Source organism: Cryptomeria japonica, chromosome 7 (genome assembly GCF_030272615.1).
Source record: "Cryptomeria japonica chromosome 7, Sugi_1.0, whole genome shotgun sequence".
Taxonomy (NCBI): domain Eukaryota; kingdom Viridiplantae; phylum Streptophyta; class Pinopsida; order Cupressales; family Cupressaceae; genus Cryptomeria; species Cryptomeria japonica.
Genome location: NC_081411.1, coordinates 519,113,744 through 519,133,989, shown reverse-complemented (window position 1 = coordinate 519,133,989; position 20,246 = coordinate 519,113,744).

The window sequence follows — 20,246 nt, the reverse complement described above, 5'->3', positions numbered from 1 at the left end:
AGCTTCAACAATTATTGCCTTAGCCTGCCATAAGATTTGTACTTGCTTATGCATTTTGTTTCTTAAACATTATGTCTTCTATGTCTGTAACATGTTCCAAATGGTCAAAAACTAAAGAAAATCATTATCTAAGAGTGAGCAAAAATTACTAGAAAAATTGATCAAAAGGGTAGTACAAATGCTTTACAACATTTAAACACCAGATCAAACTAAAGTTTCAAAACATCAGTATCAAACCATTTCTTGAGTAGATTTGTCTCTAAACCATCACGCATTTTCAAACTAGTTCAACAACTGGGTCACTAATCCAACAGGCTATTCCTGAAAGGTTTCTATAAGCATAAACATTCAACAAGCTATTGATTCAGACATCTTAAGAGCAAAAGATCAACATCATTGTCAAGTCTATTATCATGATATAGCAAATCCTCTATCACGAAGCTTGATCAATTTATCCTATGTTCATTATCTTGGATATATCTTTCCTATTTTGAACCTAGGTTATATCACAATCAGAATTGCACCAACATTAGAATCAAACAAACTTGTATACTATTAGATGCTTATATGACTTTTAAGTATCACCTTAAGAAAAGTAAACCCAGTTATAAAGCTACTCAAAAAAGAATAAGATTCTTTTATATCAATCGCAAGATCTTATTAAAACATAGGACATTCCTACACCGTTTTCGCCATTACTTACGTGGCTACGGGACAGAGTTTGATGGAGAAACTTTGCAAGGACATGCTTTTCAAAAAAGAGACTCTTTATCACAACGAACAAACAATAGTGGTAAAATCAACAAAGTATATCTTCCTAAACCAATAATCATCTATTGACTTTGTCCTTTAGAAATTTCAAATTTTTTGAAATAATCACATGCCAGTTTGGACTAGAGCTCAATACGAACAACTTAGAAAACAACAAAAACAAATGGAGGAAGAAGATAATCCTGTATTCCAAACTTTTGGGTATACCACTATTGATGAAGAAGCAATCAATAATACCATTAGAGACCTTGAGCAAGATTTCAAAATTGATAGGCTAATGGAAAAATTGTTGGCAAAACAAAAAGAGAAATATCTCTTGATGTTGGCAAAATTTGGAGCTAAATTGCCACAAGATTTTAACATAAAAAGCTTAAAACAAGATGTAGAGGCAAGTAACACCCAAAACACAGATGATCCAAATAACAAAGATGTAAACAAAGAAAGTCATGAAGAGATGAGAAAAGAATGTGATGATACAAGAAAAGAGCATAGTGATAAAAGAACTTACAAAGAAATAAAGACAAGTTATATGGATAATTCATTGTTAAACTTTACTCAACAAATGCAAACTCTACAACAACAGATGCAAGATAGGCAAAATGGAACAAGCTCTAAGAAGTATTGATTGGAAGATATCTGCCCATATCCTTTTGATAAAAATTTGAATATGGTATCATTTCCACAACATTGCGAGATCCCTAAATATGACAAATACGATAGAAAATCCAATCCTCAGGATCACATTAGGGAGTTCTGTACTATGAGTATGGAGTTTACCCACAATGAAACTTACTTGATGCATCTTTTTCCTAGGAGTTTAAATGGACAATCAATGGAGTGGTTTTCAAGATTACCATCTGGAATCAAATCTTTTGAAGAACTCTTGAATAGATTTATTTCACAATACTCCTACATTATAAGGAATGAGATAACAATGCTGGATTTATGCAATGTTAAACAAAAGAATGGTGAATCTTTTATGATCTTCTTATAATGATGGAAATGCATGTTTAATAGGTGTCCAAGAGATGTTACTGATCAATAAAAAATGGACATATTCATTGATAATCTTATCAGTGAAATGAGTTATCGACTAAGACTACAATGTCCTCCCTCCTTTGCCAAGATGATTGAGAATGGTTTGAAAATAGAGAACACGATGGTAAAGAAGGAGAGATAAAACTTTACAATAATTCTTACAACAATAACAACAATGGCAAAAATGACAAACCCAAGTTCTGGTCAAAGAATAGGAATGCTAGCAATGGAGGAAATGATGATAATAGTGCTACAAAACAAAAACAACCAATTTTTAATCTATCAAGTCAAATCCCAAGCAATAACAATCAAGAAAACAATAAGACCAAGTTCTTCTTCTCCAATCCTCAAAGGAAATTCACAAACATTGGAGAACCATTGGAGTCAGCTTTAAAAACTCTTCTTGCCAACAAACTGATTGTGTTACCAGAAGCAAGAAGCTATGAACCACAAGTCAAGCCAAATTGGTGGAATGACAATAATTTTTGTAATTACCATCAGAATAAAGGACACCAAACAAATGATTGTCAAAGATTGAAACACCTTATCTAAGATCTAATCGATAATGGAACTATCACAATGGATAGCCACAAGACAAATGAATCACACCTAGCTTTCAAAACTCCACTTCTGAATTATGACAAAGGTGAACCATCCCAATTAAAATATGACAAAGGAAAACCCAAAGTGAACTACACTTATACATATGATGATGTGGTAAATGTTATCATTGTTAAAGATAATACACCTTCAGAGCCAATCAATGTTATTACGAGAAGCAAAGAAAATGTTACCTTTCCAGGTATAAAAAAAGACCCAACGTCCACTTCACAACAATACAATTTAGTAGAGAAATTACAAAGAAGACCCGCTCAAATATCAATTTTGGAACTTCTCAAAGTTTCACCTATGCATAAGGAAATCTTGGAAAAAGATTTAGTGGAAACAATAGTTTCAAAAGACTTGGATATAGATCAGTTCCAAAACATGGTGGGACACCTTATAGCCCCTCATTGCTTATCATTTTTTGAAAATGATGACGCATCTTTACAACATCCTCACAATGCTCCCTTACATGTTGAAGTCACCATTAATAAAACACATTTTAAATGCCTACTCATAGATGGTGGAGCCGGCTTAAACATTTGTGCATTGAGTTTGATAAAAGATTTGGGATATTCAGAAAATGCCGTGGATCCAAAGAAGAAAATAACCATTAAGGCTTATGATGAAGTAGAACGTTCTTCTAAAGGAACTGTGGTGTTACCAATCAAAATAGGACCTGTGGAAAGGAATACATTATGTCAGGTTTTAGATTTGAACCTCCCTTACAACATTCTTCTGGGAAGACCATGGATTCACAATATGCAAGCAGTTCCTTCTGTGTATCATCAATGTGTAAAATTTCCTCATGAAGGATAAGAGATCGCTATAATTGCAGACTCTAGTCAATATTACAATAACTTGAAGCCAACACAAGATACAAGAGTTACACATAACAGAGAATCAGTATATCCTACCAAAGAAATTCAAGAAAAGTTATGGGAAACCTTTGAGAAAAAGCTCAAATTAAATGATGAAGGAATGGGAAAATAATCTTTGCATAATTTTCCACTTTCTCCTAAGTCATATGGAAAGCCTACAAATATCCAATCAAAGACCTAAGAGAAATTAAAAGATATGTTTAATGGAACATTTGTTAGAGCTGGAACTCTTGATAAAGAAACTGAAGACAAAGACATTCTTGGTTGGTTGTACAAGGATGAAAATGAAACTATAGCAACAACTATAGAAGTTAATATTCCCATAAAACAATATGGCAAAGGTTATGAAATCATGCAAAAAATGGGATATGAAGGAAAAGGACCAATTGGTAAACAACATAAAGGTATTTCAGAACCAATTTGTCCCCACTTACAATCTAAAGAAGATAAGTCATGACTTGGATATCTAAAGTCAAATCAAAAGAACTATAATTATCAACAATCAAAGTGGAGAAAGAAATCAGTCTCTAAAGAAGAAAATTGGCAAGAAAAGCTACATCAAGCAGTGGAAATAGTATCCAATGAACAGAAGAAATAAGAAGAACATGAAAAACAAGAAGAAGAGATTACCATCAAAGGAAAAGAAGAGTCTTGTCAACAAGTTCAAGAAATACAAGCAAATGCAGAATCTGAACAAGATATTCCTATAATAGTGAAAATAGAGATGGTAGAAATCAGGGAACTTTTTGCACCATGTAACATTCATGTATGGTATAGTGGGGTAGTCCTAGACCACGGTTCAGAGATAGATTCAAACGAGTATGAATGGGGTCTAGATGTCTTATCTAGTACATCAAGTAAAGAAAAAAATGAAGAACAAACAGCTATTACAGAGGAAGACTTGTCTATTACAAAACAAAAGATGGAGTTAGAAAAAAGATGAGAAGAACTCAAAATCTAGAGAAAAGAGGCATATACAAAACAACAAAGGAAAGGGAATGACAAAGACAAAGAAGTAACGCCATAAGAAGTAAAAACAGAGATAGATCAAGCACCTTGAAATATCAGATTTTTATCAAATAAGGAACAAGATGTATCAAGATGTGGCAGAACCAAAGAAGAATTAAGAAATAGTCAAGTACGAATGACTATTAGTCCAGAAGAAGTTGAGTTTGAAAGAAGAAAAAATCTAGGAAAAGAATCCTCTTTATCATGTACACAAGTATGTTAGCTTCAAAATACAAATGAAATCATTGAAAATAATCAAGAATGAATTTGCAGTATTAAAGACGTGTGTGTTGATATAATACATTCGTTTAAGGGACAAACATCAGCTGAAGAACCATTTGAGTGTGAACTACAAAATACTAATACTGATTTTGTTAGAACTAATTGGAAGACACTTGGGAGAGACAATTCTCAAAATCATTCGATCTATGACATTACCTACTCTATGCCAAATTATGATCATTATGTCATGAACTTTGAAGCACCTAACAATGACAATGATTATGACTTACCCCTTCTTCATCCTGAACTAATTGATTGGGATAATTAAAAAACCCTAAATTAAATGTCTTTTCCAATGATCATGACTTAGCCATGTATCTTAATGCTATCGAACCCATAACACCTAAGATATCTTCCATTACAGAATCAAGTAATGTTTCTTGTAGTCAAGAGAGTGCCAAACTTTCCAGTCGCAAAATTGAAATAAAACAAGGAAAGAGATGTACTGTTGAAAACCATTTCATGACAACACTAGATCAATCAAATCAGAAAATAAAGGATGTATATGATGGTGAAAACCTCTTTGAGGTGCCAGAAGATCAAAATTTTGACATTCTTCCTACATATTTTTAGGAGAGATCTGCTATCCTAATATAACCAACAGAAGAAATAAACATTGGTACATCAAAGGATACTAAGATACTTCATTATGCTACCTCGCTATCAGATGAAGAGAGGAAAGAATACATGGAATTCTTTAAACAAAGACAAATAAATTTTTCTTGGTCCTATGAAGACATGCCAGGACTTAATCCATATCTTATCATGCATCATCTTAATGTGGATTTAAAAACAAAACCAGTCAAGAAAAAACTAATAAAGATGCATCCACACATTGCTCTTCTTGTAAAAACCGAGCTGAAGAAACTATTAGATGTGGGTTTTGTTAGTCTCAAATTCTGATTTCCCTCTTATCCCCTGTAAAAAAAATGAATAACTCTATCTGCATACGAAGAGATCAAGGAAAAAGGAACCTTAGAGTAACATATAACAAGGTTTTGAGAACCTTCTACACTTTGAACTTATCCAAAGTTCAGGTGGGTATACCTTCTGTGAATATCTTCACACTTTAAAACTGAGATCCACAGTAAACCAGTGCTAAAAAACCTGTGGACTTCATTACCTCAATAAAATTGAAACACTAAAGGAAAAAGCTTGCGTTCATTTTCAGTATTGATCATCAAGAATAGATAGAAAGAGACCCTAAAATTTGATACCAGTGTCTTATCTGGGCTACAGAGTCACCTAAATCAAACAATAATTATCAAAATGGAACACTCATATGCATCTCATCATTTTGGCTTTTATGAATCCCATACATGCCTAACATATATATAGATCCTCTCCCATTCAACTAAAACAATTCATCAGATTTATAGCTGCAAACAATAGACTTGCTGACAAAAGTATTTCATGCACATTTAATCCCTCTCCTAAAGAGAAAAACCAAAAATAACATCTACAAGATTGCCTTACAATCCATGTTCATTCAAACAACCCTAGATTATCTAAATGAAACCAGCAAACTAAAGAATGCACACCAAAAGACAAAGGAATTTTAGGCCTAAAACTTTGATCTGTATATTCATATTCATTCCTGAAAATATTACATAACTCAGAGAAATCTCCTTAAAACCAGAAAAAGGCTAAGTATATTTTGCTAGAGTTTCTTTACAAAATTCTTGTCATCCCCTTTTACACTAGTCCTGGTATCCATTTATAACATTATGGATGCATACAAGCTTCGAACATTCCTAGAAAAGTTTTTTACAAAACACGATACTCTCCAAGAAACAGTTACAAGTCTTTTTCAATATCAACGGCCTCTTTCGTTTGTTGTTCTGCTGTAACCTTTTCTATCTACTCTGGAGTATCTTCTTGTTGTCCGATATATTTGTCCTTCCACTCCTAAAACACGTCATCACTTGGCCAAGCAAAGCTAATAATCTTATGTTTCATCTTTTCTATCCTTTTCCAAGTGACCCTTAATTGCCCAATTTCTATTTCTATGAAACCATAATGTGATTTCACCTTTTCAATCTCTTCAACCGTTTGGACAAACAAGGATGTGTCATCAGTGTTAATGATTTCATTAACCCTTTGGGACAATTTGTTGACCAACTCTTCTAGCCATACCTTCTCCTCTTTTAACTGAATTGGATCGACAAAACCACCTGGAAACAATTCATATTTGTGATTTGAATATTCTTTTCTATACAGTTGGGCTTTTCTTTTTACAGCTGCCCTTTCCTCTGAGAATATATTCATTTCTTTTATAAACTTACTAGTGGACCTGAGATTGTATTTTCCTCTGCATTTGCATGGGATGAACACATGAGCTCTAACTCCTTACCTCTAGGCATCCACTTATTAAGAATTGGCTCCAAAGTGGTTTCATCCTTTCTTAATTCAATCAGAGCACTCAGGATCCTTTTCATAGAAATTTGTACAATAGAGGCCTTGACCAAATTAGAAAACTTCAAAATTGTGGCTTTTACCTTCTCTTCATACTTGCTTGCAAACAAGCCTTGAGCTTGTTTCAACTTTTCCAACTCATGTTGGACAGTTTCAACTGACTAGAAACTAGAAGGCATAGGAGAAGGGGGATATTCTATAATGGGACTGGTAGGTGGAGGTCTTGCTAGAGAGGAGGCTATCATGAGGGTAGAGGATTCACCTGGATGGTGCTGATTGAATTAAGAAAGGATGAAACCACTTTGGAGCCAATTCTTAATAAGTAGATACCTAGAGGTAAGGAGTTAGAGCTCATGTGTTCATCCCATGCAAATGCAGAGGCAAATGACAATCTTAGGTCCACTAGTGAATTTATTAAAGAAATAAATATATTTTCAGAGGAAAGGGTAAGTGTAAAAAGAAAAGCCCAACTGTATAGAAAAGAATATTCAGATCACAAATATGAATTGTTTCCAGGTAGTTTTGTTGGTCCAATTCAGTTAAAAGAGGAGAAGGTATGGCTAGAAGAGCTGGACAACAAATTGTCCCAATGGGTTAATGAAATCATTATCACTGATGATGCATCATTGTTTGTCCAAACAATTGAAGAGATTGAAAAGGTGAAATCACATTATGGTTTCATAGAAACAGAAATTGGGCAGTTAAGGGTCACTTGGAAAAGGCTAGAAAGGATGAAACAAAAGATTATTAGCTTTGCTTGGCCAAGTGATGACATGTTTTAGGAGTGGAAAGGCAAATATATCAAACAAGAAGAAGATACTCCAAAGCAGATAGAAAAGGTTACAATAGAACAACAAACGAAAGAGGCCATTGATATTGAAAAAGACTTGTAATTGTTTCTTGGAGATTATCGCGGTTTGTAACAAACTTTTCTAGGAATGTTTGAAGCTTGTATGCATCCATAATGTTATAAATGGATACTAGGACTAGTGTAAAAGGGGATCACAAGAATTTTGTAAAGAAACTCTGGCAAAATATACTTAGCCTTTTTCTGGTTTTAAGGAGATTGCTCCGAGTTATGTAATATTTTCAGGAATGAATATGAATATATAGATCAAAGTTTTAGGCCTAAAATTCCTTTGTCTTCTGGTGTGCATTCTTTAGTTTGTTGGTTTCATTTGGATAATCTAGGGTTGTTTGAATTAACATGGATTGTAAGGCAATCTTGTAGATGTTATTTCTGGCTTTTCTCTTCAGAGAGGGATTAAATGTGCATGAAATACTTCTGTCAGCAAGTCTATTGTTTGTAGCTATGAATTTGATGAATTGTTTTAGTTGAATGGGAGATGATCTATATATATGTTAGGCATGTATGGGATTCATAAAAGCCAAAATGATGAGATGTATATGAGTGTTCCGTTTTGAGAATTATTGTTTGATTTAGATGACTCTGTAGCCTAGATAAGGCACTGGTATCATATTGTAGGATCTCTTTCTATTTGTTCTTGATGATCAATACTAAAAATGAACGCAAGTTTTTTCTTTTAGTGTTTCAGTTTTATTGAGGTGATGAAGTCCACAGGTTTTTTAGCACTGATTTACTGTGGATTTCAGTTTTAAAGTGTGAAGATATTCACAGAAGGTATACCCACCTAAACTTTGGATAAGTTCAAAGCGTAGAAGGTTCTCAAAACCTTGTTATATGTTACTCTAAGGTTCCTTTTTCCTTGATCTCTTTGTATGCAGATAGAGTTATTCATTTTTTTTACAGGGGATAAGAGGGAAATCAGAGTTTGAGACTAACAAAAGTGGTGACTCTGCTGGGGAGAGTCATAGTGTGTATCTATGTTGCAGATTGGTGCTTGAATTAGTTCAGAAGTTGTTAGTATATCTATGTTGTGGAAAATTGCCTGATCTCTGATTTGAGTTATTCGTCTCTTTAAAAATCTTCATGATTTTTGTTTTAAAAAATTGGCAAGTTTTTTGTCTAAAGCTTGTTTTCTTATTTCCCATAGTCTTTGTGGCTGGCAACTCTGACAAGTATAACTAGTCCTTTTTAAATAAGTGAAATTATTTTAAGAAAACAAGCATAATGTAGAGAGGAAGGAACACTAGGTCCTTCATGAAGAAGAATCCTCATGAGGCATTGCAAGAGGGACTACCTGAACAGTCACGGAGAGGCCAGAAAAGATCAGTTGTACATGAACCATCTAATGCTTCTTGGGTACAGAAGAGCATCAATACGGGTAAGTCATCTAAGAGACTCGTCTATCCAAATTCAAATTCTTCTTCCCGCGAATCTAAGCATGATATTTTAGGTTTCTATTCTGGTTTGTTTGGGAATATTGAAAATGTCCAAGTTTCAAATCAGGGGATCTCCCATGCTAGTTTCTCTGGGAAAGACAGAAGTAGTTCAAACATTAAGAGAGATTTTGTACCTAGGACAATTGATGGAAACATCAGTTTAATTGATATTGACCAAGTCAATATGTCAGACTCTGAAGAAATATTCCCTGAGGATGATAAGGTATCCCAAGAAATTGAAGTCCTAAATAGAAGAGTTCATCATTTAATTTCCTTAAGAAAACAAAAGGAAGCAAATAAAGAGGGAGAGGTGAAAGCAAAATTGATGGAGAGAGACAGGCTTCTAATACAAATTGCTGACCTTGAGCTATTTACCCAAGAAAAGGCCAAGAGTGAGGATGAAGGTCCAGTGATTAGAGAAATATTAGTTCCCAAGACCAAACCTACATATAAGTCAGTAGTGCCACCAAATAGGGAAGTCCTTAGTGACCCACAACCTGTTAGAAAAAATGTTGACAAAGGAAAGCAGAAATGCATGGAAGGTGGGTCTGGATCTAAGACTACAACGGTGATCTCTCACATGTTAACTACACATGAAAGAGAGATGGAAAGGATGAGGAAAGAGAAAAAAGATTTGCAAATAGAGTTAGAGAAAGCTAAATTAGAAGCAGCCAATCAAGATGTTAAAAGAAAGATTAGCTATCTGAAGGCTCCTCCTATCAAGTTTCCCTCAGTAGACCTAAATAAACCTATTCCTCACCAAGCTTCACTCCCTCCAATTAAAATTCAGCCAACCTTGCCTATTAGCACTACCACAACAAATCAAGACCCTGTTACTAACCAAGGTAACCAGATCTCTCTGACTTATAGCCCTAATGTAAGAATGAACATGGGAAACAACCTTGCTGCTAACCAATTCCAGAGAAGACCTATTAATCTAGAACTTTATAGGTAGCTCTTTTTTTATGGAATCCCAGGGTACCCTAACCATGTTCCTATGGAATTGAGGGATAGACTTCACAAATTTTCTAGGAATAATGCAATCAGTGCAGAAGAGAACTTAAAATATTTTGGTGACTTGATCAATGATTATGAAATTGTAGATGAAGATGTCATCATGAAATTGTTTGTATAGTCTTTAGTAGATGATGCAAGGGACTGGTACATAGGTCTCCCTGTGAATAGCATTGGGTCTTGGGAAGATTTTAAAAATTGCTTTTAGGAACAATATGGTGACAAGACTAATGTGATCTTCATGCTCAATGAGTTCAACAATATCAAAAAGTCTGACAATGAAATTGTCATAGATTTTAATGCTAGATTTCAGAAAGCAATGCATAGGCTATACCAGGTAATGAGGTTAGATGACAATATGTGCCTGAATACTTATTACAATTCCTTTGATTCCAAAATGGCTTATATTCTGAGGGATAAAAATCCACATAGTCTGAGAGATGTATTTAGAATTGCCATCAATGTAGAAAGCAATAGAAAAACATCTAGAAAAATAGGGAGAAGAACTGATGGTAGGCTATGACAAGAATCAAAACAACAACCTAATAAAGTTGCTAAAGAAGAAGACAGAATAGAGAAATTAGTGACTTCTATGAAGGATCTTAGTGCCAAGGTGAGTAAAAATGATAAGCCTCATTACAATTGGCAAGATAGGCCTCTTAGGTTGCATGACATGCTTTACAACACTACTTGGAAGGATGGCAAGCCTCAAAATGAGAAGCCAAAGAATACTCAGAACCAGGATACCCCAAATCCTTTAAAAGGAGGAAATGTTCATAACATGGAGAATACTCCTTGGTGAATGGCTTGTGATGGACCACATTCTCCTCATCAGTGTGTTGTAGCTCAAGCCCTTGAAGAATCCATGAGACAAGAGGCTGAGCCTGACATAAATATGTTTGAAACTATCATAGAAAGTGATGATGAGTCATTACAAAGTGAAATTAGTGAATGTGATGTGCTGAATAGTAAAAGGTCTTACCAAGGACAGTTGTCACTTGATTGGTATCCCACTTTGAATGTGGTAACAATTGAAGATGAAGATGTTCATCTCAGAAGACCCAGTGATGAAGAAGTAAGAAATCTCACTAAGGCTGCCATAGCCAAAGCCAAGCACAACTACAATTTGAGAAGTACTAAGAAGGATGGCGATCAAGGTGAACCTGGATCTATGTTTATAAAAGAAGTATCCCAGAAGAAAGAAAGAAGTAATACCACCTTGCCTCAAGATAGTCAAAAGGGGAATGAAAAATTAAAGGATATAGCTAAAACTATGGATGAGAAAGCTACTAGTGATATTCAAGGAATTGCCACAATGAAGAAGGCAAGTCAGCCTAAGACAGAGAAAGTTAAGGCTAATACCGAGTTGACTAATAATTCCATATTTGATATGACTTAGGCTCTTACCCAAATGAAGGTCACTATCCCATTGATAGAATTATTGAAAATAAAGGAACATAGAGAAGCTTCTCTATCTTTGTTTTCTAAGATATCTGATAGTAACACGACTTTACTTTCCGGTTCAACTAAGGATGAAAAGGATCAGGAGTTGCAAACCCTAGAGGTATATGTTGGAACAAATATTACACAAGAACGCTCATAGGTTGATCCTTTCTATGTTACTTTATTAGTAAATAACTGGTTAATTAAAAACTGTATGATAGATTCTGGTGCAGCTGCAAATGTAATGCCTTATGGTGTCATGAATGAATTAGGATTGTCAGTGAGTACAGTGTATGGGAAATGTTATGTTATGGATAACAGAGAAGTGCCAGTGATAGGTACAATGAAAGATGTTGAAGTAAAAATAGCAGCATTCCCTGAAGCAACAAGATGGATGTCATTGTAACTGACACCAAACCTCATTATGGCATGTTGTTATCTAAACAGTGGGCTGCAGCAGTAGGTGGAAATGTTCAATTGGATCTGTCATATGCTACTATCCCAATTAATGGAAACCAAGTCAAATTGTATAGAGAACCACATGCTCCTAGAGTAATTGAGAAAGTAGATCCTAGTATGCTCAACTGTATGATTGATGTGGATCTTGGCAATTTTAGATTACAACCAATTTTAACTCAATTGAAGAATACTAACTCTATTGTGACTGAATTGGAATCTCAATAGCATAGTTTGTGGCATATGTATTTTGATGGAGCTTGCTCTAAAGAAGGATCTGGAAAAGGAGTTCTTTTTGTGTCCCCTTCAGGTATAACCTTCAAATATTCCTTTCTGTTATCCTTTCAGTGTAAAAATAACACTGTTGAATATGAAGCCTTGTTATTGGGACTTGAAGTTGCAAAAAGGCATGGCATTCAGTTGTTAAAAGTGTTAGGAGATTCAGAATTGGTTGTTTCTCAAGTTAGAGCTAAGTATGCATTTAAGAATGATACATTGAAAAGATACAAGCATGCAGTATGGGATGTGATTGAGCATTTTAGTGCATTCTCTGTAAATTGGATAGAAAGATCTAAAAATATCATGGCATATTTCTTAGCAAATGTTGCATTAAAGAATGATGATGCAACACTAACCGGTATATCCATAGTTGAGGTAAAAGCTAGGCTTGCCATTCCTGATAATGTATATAATTGACAAGTGTTTGCTGATGATGAAGATATTCTCAGGTTTAAACAATGCATTGATGACTATGATGGACAAAAAATTGATTGCAATGCCTTGGTGGAAGTGGTTGAAAATAGAGAAATTGTGTTTGGAAACGACCTAGTTCAGTTAGAAACTAATGAAATACCTAAAGGGTTGGTAGAACTGGAAGGTATGTTCAGTTATAGTGATAGTCATCTGCAGCAACAATCAACCACTAAGTTGGAGGAACTAGAGGAATTAAACTTGGGGACAAAATCATCCCCTAAGTTGGTGTATATTGGAAAAAATTTGCCTCATGTCAGAATAAATCTTATTAATTTATTAAAGAAATATAATAATGTCTTTGCTTGGTCTTATGAAGATCTGAAGGCGTATAGACATGATCTATTTCAGCATGAAGTCCCTCTGCTTCCAGATGCTAAGCCTTTTAGACAAAAAACAAAGACCTATCAACCCCCTGTTGGAATCTAGAATGTAGCAGGAATTGACCAAGTTAAGGGAAGGGTGAATTATTAATCCTATAAGGCATTCATCATGGGTCTCAAATTTGGTCTCGGTCAGAAAGAAGAATGGGGACATTAGACTCTGTGTGGATTTTAGGAACCTAAATGTTGCTTCCTTGAAAGATAATTACTCTTCTCCTAATATGGAGGCGATGTTGCAAAGAGTAACTGGTTGTGACCTATTGTCTATGATGGATGGGTTCTCAAGGTATAACCAGGTGTTAGTAAAAGAATCTGAACAATTCAAAACTGCTTTCACCACCCCTTGGGAAACATACATGTATGTCAAAATGCCTTTTGGTTTGAAGAATGTTGGAGCTACTTTTCAGAGGGCAATGGATGTAGCTTTCAAGGAACTCATCAATATTATCATGGTAGTATATCAAGATGATTTGAAATGATTCTCTAAAAGGGTGGATGACCATTGTGGACATTTAGAACAGGTTTTCAATAAAGCTCTGGAATTTGGAGTATCCTTAAATACTAACAAGTGTCATTTTGTTGTTACTGAAGGGAAGCTGCTAGGGCATATTGTCTCCAAAGAAGGGTTAAGAATAGACCCTGAAATAATTGAGGCTATAAACAATGTGCCTAAGCCAAATAATGTTAAAGGTATCCAATCTTTCTTGGGCAAAGTAAATTTTGTTGGAAGATTTATTGCAAATTTTGTAGAGATAGTCAAGCCCATTGTTAAACTGCTTAAAAAGGATACAAAGTTCTGCTGGGATCAAGAAGCTTCAAAGGCTTTTGATGAAATCAAAAGGGCTATTCAGGAGGCACCAGTGTTGAAGTCCCCTGACTACAGTAAGCCTTTCTCTTTGTTTTCTTTTGCTTCATATCACACAGTGGCTGTAGTTCTTTTACAAAAGGATAATGAAGGATATGAACATCCTATAGCTTTTTATAGCAAATCTTTACAGGCTGCAGAGTTAAAGTATGAAATTATGAAGAAGCAAGCATATGCTTTGGTCAAGGTTGTTAAAGCTTTAGGCCATATCTTGTAAATGCACAAGTAATTTCTTATGTCCCACATGCGGCTATCAAAGATATTCTATCCTAGTCTGAGGTCACAGGTAAAAGATGCAGATGGATAACCAGAATCCAGGAATTTGATTTAGAAATTAAGATCACTAAATTGGTGAGAGCTTTAGGCCTTTCTAAGCTTATGGTTGAATCAAACCTTCTTGATGTTGAAGTTGAGAACATCCTGGTCACTAGTATTGAGACACAGCCCTGGTACTCAGAAGTAGTACATTTTTTAAGAGATGCAACATTTTCAGAAGGAATGACCCCTAACCAAAGAAGAACTCTGAAGTTGAAGTCACAAAAATATGTCCTCATTCAGGGTGATCTGTTTTGGTGAAATAGAGATGGGTCATTGCTAATGTGTTTGGATAAATCCCAAGCTAAGAGAGTGTTAACTAAAATGCATGATGGAGTGTGTGGAGGTCATTACTCTACCAAGACAACTGCTGGTAAGATAGTTTGGGTTGGGTATTATTGGCCTACTTTGTTTAAAGATGCTCATGAATATGTCTGGAGATGTGACCCATGCCAGAAGTTTTCATCAAAATTGAAGTATGAGGGAGCTTTACCCCTCAACCCAGTCACAGTGGAAGCCCCTTTTGTCCAATGGGGCATTGATTTTATTGGAGAAATTGGTGAGAAATCAGGAAGAGGCCATAGGTGGATTATAGTAGCTACTGATTATTTTACCAAATGGATTGAAGCTATACCCACTAGGAGAGACATAAGTAAGGTTGTTATTGACTTCCTGATGGATAATGTCATAACCAGATTCAGAGTCCCTATCAAACTAGTGATGGACAATGCCATGAGCTTCAGGTCAGAAGAATTTGTTGAATTTTGCACCAGCCATGGAATAGTTATGTCCTACTCTTCACCTTACCATCCTCAGGGTAATGGACAAGCTAAATAAAGTAATAAAAGCCTCTTGAACATTATTAAGAAAATCTTAGAGGAAAATAAAAGGTCTTGGGACCAGAAGTTGAAATTAGCCCTTTGGGAAGATAGGGTTACTATTAAGAGAGCAATTGGTGTCTCACCTTTTGAGTTGGTCTATGGTATGAAATCTAGGGTGTCATTCAATAATCTTCTTCCAGTGTATAAGTTCCTGCAAGCTGAAGACATGGAGTTATCTGAACCTATGGAAGACCGGATGATTCAGATGGTGGAGATAGAAAAAATTAGAACTTTGGCTCACAAGAGGAATTTGAAGATCCAATTGTAGTCAAAATATATATTTGACAAAAGGACCTCATTGAGAAAGTTTCAAATTGGTGATGTGGTTCTTCAGTGGAATGTGAAAGGACAAGATAAGGGGAAACACAAAAAATTTGAGTCACTATGGATAGGCCCCTCTATGGTTTGTGATCTTAATGGAAAGGATTCATATTTTTTGCAGAATATGAATGATGAGGTACAGGAATTTCCAGTGCATGGACAATTCTTGAAACATTACTTCTCTTAATGTCCATGCACAATAGGTCTTAGTCTGTACATATTTAGGTTTGCTTTTGTTGTTGTTTTTTGGGCTTGTGTTTGGTCTATTCTCCAGAGAGTTTCTGAATTCTTGTGTTGATCTTGCAATCAACCATCCCTAGTCAGAGCTATTGTTATCACTATTTAAAATTGGATATTCTTGTTGCATAATTGGCTAGAAGTCTGCAAAAAAATGTGTCTAGTATGGCCTTGTTACCTTTGATTTTCTTGGGTCAGAAGAGGGTTTAAGTTTTTTGAGTTTTAACCCTTCCCATGTTTGCAAAAAACCCTTATGTTCTTTTTTTGAGTTACTTTTACCACTTAAAGAAGGGTCGGTCTATCGTGAAAAGTGTCTCCCCATTAGTTATTTCCCTAGGCGATCCCTTAAATATTGTAAATCTGTGCGCCCTTACCTTTATCCTATTTTAATGTTTGTTGGGGCCCTTAATTATTGTACAACTCATTGTTAATCCCACGGTTGTCATTGTTTTGTTAAGTAGAGATGCCGGCAAGTTAAGTTTTGCGAAGTAACAAAAAGGCTTGGTGGGCCTGACCAAATGGATTGACCGTCAGATAAAAGGACTACATCTTGTTTTAAATCTAACGGCTCGCATTGATTCGCTAGCCCAAGATGCGCGTGAAATAAGTTCTGTGAAACAATGAAAAACTTGGCAAGTCCTAGAGGCGAGCGGTTTCTTTGGTTAAAGGATGATCAGTTTAGAAAAGATCAATGGCTCGCATTGATTCATGACCAAAATATGCACGTGTTCTACCTTTCGTGAAGTAGTGAAAAGGTGGTGGGCCCGGGCGAGGTGGTCGTAGCAAGGGTAACCAACGAGTAAGTTCCTAAGATCCAATGGATATCGCTTCTTCGTGAGGATAAGTAACCTGAGTTTTAAGCTCTACGAAATGGCGAAAGGAGCTGGTGGGCCCAAAGGAAAAGCATGTCATAAAGTTAAAGACTGATTAAGTATGTTTTAATCAGACGGTTGTTGTAGATTTGTGGCCTAAAGTAAAGCAGAGATTAGTGATCGCGAAATGGCAAAAGATGAGGTGGCGGACATGAAAGCATGACATAGCAGGATAGATGGTTTGTTCTATAGAGTGTAAGGGAAACCTATCAAGTGCATGTGGCTCTGAAGGGTAATTAAGGGCCCACCTTGGTTCAACCAGCAGTTATGTGGGAAATAGTAAAGTAAAGCACGTGGCGGTTTCAGAATGGAACCCGATGGAACTTCATGAGCAAATGACTGACTACCACATGGTGTTTGTTAAACAGTGATGAGATAAAGCAAGTGATCTCCGAGATAAAGGGCCCACTTGAAGGGTATAAATCATGTTAAAAGGTGTTCATCTCGTGGTCAATCCAATGGTTGTCATTGTTTCGTGGCCCAAAGATGCCTGCAGCTTAGTCTCTGCGAAATGGCAAAAACCGCTAGCCAGCAAGGTAATGTGCGGTTAGTTAGTAAGATTGATGGTCATTGTTGGAGATAAAGACCAGGCAGGTAGATCATGATCTAATGGCTAGCATTGCTTTGTGAAGGAAAATTGCACAAGGTTTAAGGCCCGTGAAATAGCGAAAAGTAGGTGGGGCCCATTAGTAACACAAAAAGATCGGACGGATTAAAAGTAGCGCAAGTTCTTGTGATCCAACGGTTGTCGTTGTTTTGTGAAAGAAAGGTGTGGAGTAGCGAAACAATGAAATAGAGGAAATACTCAGAGAATTTATGATCCTTTGGAGCCCATTTTTGAATTCAATTCTGAGGTGATGGCTGAAAAATGCCAGATTAATTTCTAAAATTCAATGCCAACTTGTCGTATTAGAGTCCACATCAACTTGAATGTTGGTGTCATTTCAATGAGTTTGTTGCAGATCAATTGGTGTAGAGCAGTTTTCTTCAAGCGAATATCATGTTTTATGTGCTTTTTCTTGCTAATTCTGGTTCGAAATCAGTGATTGCTGTGTGAATTGTTTCATTAGAGGTCTATGCAAGTCTCAATTGATTTAGTTGCATTATCAAGATGGCACCAACAAGGGAGTTGACATGAAAGGTGAATTACCAAGATAGGAACATTTGTGATGATTTTTTGGAATAGTTAACTATGTCAACCAATGTCGGGGCTAAAGCGAAAGAATTAGTACCAAAGAACCCTCGTCTTAGAATTGGGGATGACTTATATGATAAAGGTAATTGGCTAAGGGATCCAGAAATAGGGATGTCAAGTTTAGGATTGTTCAAAGTAGGTTTTGGTTAGAGACATTCCCTTGCCCCTTTAAATAACATATGAGAATTGGATGTGGGGAAGCTTGTGGTCCCTGGTGTATTCATGGATGTAGATTTGTTGATCCTGATTGCACAGAATTATGACCCTATAGCTAGATGTATCAGGAATGTAAAGGGATCAGCCCTGATTGAAATAAATGATGATGAATTCATAAATGTATTTAAGCTTAGTGAAGCTTCAAATCTATTAGAGCCTATTGATTTTGAGTCATTAGCCCAGGTCTATAATGCTCAAAGGGATCATCTTAGGAGTGGCCCATTGAAAGAGTTTTTTGTTAAGATAGGAGGGTTAGCATTTGTAGGCCCCAGTACAATGGAACCTTTCTCCTTGAATCTATTTACTCTAAGAGCTAAGGGTATGTATTGGGCACTGTGTTACATTTTTGGAGAAGATGCTACGAAAAACATGCCAACCCATTACATGTTGATGATTGCACAAATTCTAAACCCCTCCTTGGCAATAACATTTGATTATACGTCATACCTTACTGATGCAATTCATGCAGGGCTATTAGGGATAAAAAATGGTAAGGTGGATAGGCCGTTTGGATGGTATTCCCTTCTGATGCACATGTTTTTGTTCAAAGGTGTTGATTATTTTGCAAAGGAAATGGATTTGGTTAAGGTGAAAGATAAGGAAGAGATGCATGTTCAACTTTGGAGCATTGTTTTATCCTGGGATAGGGAGGATGCTAGTTGTTTAAAGTTTGATAGATTCTTTGCATCTAAGATTAGATTTCTTTTGTTCACTGAGAACCCTAGGATTCCTAAGGCTCTCTCAGAATTCCTCACACCTAAAGAGTTTGTTGAGGGTATTCAAATTGTTCACAATTGGGGAGATATGTATTTGTACCCTATTTCTACCATTTTCAGAGTTTATGGTTTCAGAGGTACTCCCTATCTATTGCCCTATCAGGTCCCATTGAAGATAGGGATTGCAGAAGTCTTGAGGCAGAGCTGACAAATAGGGGTAAAGGGACCATTTTACCAGCCAATACTGTTTCCCATCATTTTGTAATCACTAAAGGTGGCCAAAAATATTTTGAAGAATTTTTTAAGCCATATAGGTTGTCAATTACAATTTCAAGATGTGCAGACTCTGAGGATTTTTTCAACAACATGTTTAGAAAAGGGCAGTGTTTAAAGGTAGGCCTCACCAATTTCAGTTTCCTAAAGATTTACTTAGAAATGAATTCAGTTTGGATGAGCAAGAACTAAGGAAAGAGAAGTGGGTTGCATATAAGAGGGATCTTGATTTCATTCATCAATTTGATAGCAGTTATGACCCTCTCTGTAGTTTCAATCCCTTTGAGGAGAAAATCAAATTCTTGGTTCTTTATTTTGAAGACCTCATGTAAACCTTGAAAGAAAAAAGGGAGGCTATAATGTAAAATGATCCTGACAAGGTTAAATTGGTCCTAGCTAAGCCTGCCTTTTCTAAGGCTATCCCACCTGGTGATTATGTGATGCATAGGAAATCAAAGTATAGTGTGATGATGCTAGTGACACATGAGCCTTCCACTTCAAAAGGGAAAAGAGCAATTGAGGATGTCATTGACATCCAAGACTCCCCTAAAAGGCAAAGGGTAGGAAAGGAAGTGCAAACCAATGAGCCTTTGTATTCTCCATCTCAGTCCCCTATCCACATAGGAGATGAGCAGGCGGTGGCCGAACAATTGTTATAGTTAGGGAGTCTTGGGGAGATTGCCTACACATATGAAGAGACCCAAGAGGGGATGCCAGAAGAGCCACCTAGTGCTGAAATAAACTTGACTAATGGTGAGCTAAAGGGAAAAGAATTAGACCTTATTGTTAAGCAAGTCAGTGAGGAGTTCCTAGCTGACAGTAATTTTGTTACAATAGGGGCTTTCATACAATTTGTGTGGAAGCAAAATATGGAACAATTCAAAGCTAGATGTGAGCAAAGGAAGAGTGAATAGCCTCACAGGGATGTAACTCAGGTGGAAGAAGAGGTAAAGAAAGAAATGATTGAATAGTTTAAAACTATTACTCCCGAGAAGGGAAGAGAGATG